The following is a 1,542-nucleotide window of genomic DNA, read 5'->3' as shown; positions in this document are numbered from 1 at the left end:
ACTTGTAAGCTCTCGACTATCCTTTTAACAACGTCAAAAAATAAGACCATCGGACGTGAGTCACTTAAAACTCCTATTAAAAATCTGGGCTGCGAAATATTTCCGGTATCCTCGTGACATTCGATGAGAAATAAGGAAATGGATTTAGTGACTTGTGTATTGAAATGGATTTAATGACAATTTTAGACCCAAATACATGGAAGACCCAAAATTCCCTAAAGTCAAAGGATTGTTTAGAAATTTAACCAGACGGCTCAAGAAGCTTTTCAAAAATAAAAAATTGTATAATAAAAATAAAATGATGAAATACATTGAAAAGTTTAAAACGAAAAGCCTTCTCATCAATAGGTAGGCTGTTTCTTAAACATTTCTTAGGAGTTAGTCAATCCAGGAGAAAAAGGCAGCATTTAACAAGAATTTCTAACAATGTCTCACAATTTATCCACCCGCGACAAAATATGACCAAAATGTTGAATTTGGAAAAATAGAATGATACCCCGACTGGGAGTTGACCCAGAACCTTTCGCGTGTAAGGCGAACGTGATAACCGCTACACCACCGAGGCTGGTATTTTAATTTTTGTGCATTGTAGTAAAACCTCTATCACTTAAATAGACGACATTACTCATCCCATGTTCCAACTGTCCGAAATGAGTATAATCTGTCTTGTCAGGACATGGAGGTGATTCTCTTAGAGTACTCTCCTGACTACATTTCATCGTATTCACTTGGCTTGAATTCGATCAGACTGAAGTAGTAATCAAGCAAAGAGATTGCATACTCATTCAACGAATGGAATAAGTTAGAATACGTAATTTTTTATCAAATATATCATTTGTTAGTAAGTAGAAATAATTATGTGAAGAGATATGACATTGTTGTCCGCAGATTAGCCAATGGTGGCTGCCATTTTGCATTTTTATTTAATTTTCGAAACTCTGTCGGTCCAAGTTTGTCAGATTTCTTTCCACTTCTACTTTTCAGTTCAAGAAACAGAGCTGCTTAAAAGTTAAAGTTTAAACCTAAATTATCTCTAGGCTGGAGGGAAATGCAGCGTGAATATTCCTCCAAGTCGATTCCTAAGAGTTTCCTTATTTCCAATGAAATAAACTAAACTAAAAGTTATCAAAAAACTTTGATCAGATTCCAATCTCTGATTCCAATTTTAGGTAAATTTGAGGCGTGCATGTGAATTAGTTTTCGGCCATTTATGTAGTTATTCTCAAAGCATTCCTTTCGATTAATCAAGCATTGGTTACTGCCAACTCAGGGTGGCCAAGTTCTGTTTTGACCCAGTCTCCCACCTGCTTGATAGACCAGTCAATGCAATCTGGTACACTAACTAATTCGTGAATAAAATAAGTGTCTTTTGTGAGTCAATGTCCGCAAATAAACCATTCAATGAAATCTTTTTAGAATACAGAGAAATAATAAACAAATTTAAAAAGTAGATAAATAAAATAAATTCTAGACGATCAAAAAGAGAAAATAACAGCGATCTCATAAAACAAATATCTGCCCTAATAAAGTCCTTCCACCACC

At 34.8% G+C, this 1,542-nt stretch overlaps 1 non-coding gene across 1 annotated transcript; it reads right to left on the bottom strand.

Moving 5' to 3' along the window:
• Positions 1 to 493: 493 nt before the first annotated feature.
• On the bottom strand, positions 494 to 565 carry Trnav-uac. Its single transcript has one exon. It is a non-coding gene; the product is annotated as a tRNA-Val (tRNA).
• Positions 566 to 1,542: the final 977 nt, after the last annotated feature.

The sequence above is a fragment of the Octopus sinensis genome, unplaced genomic scaffold (assembly GCF_006345805.1).
Source record: "Octopus sinensis unplaced genomic scaffold, ASM634580v1 Contig18879, whole genome shotgun sequence".
In the NCBI taxonomy this organism is placed as follows: Eukaryota; Metazoa; Mollusca; class Cephalopoda; order Octopoda; family Octopodidae; genus Octopus; species Octopus sinensis.
Note: the sequence above shows the minus strand (reverse complement) of the source record. Positions and strands in the feature narration are given on the sequence as shown.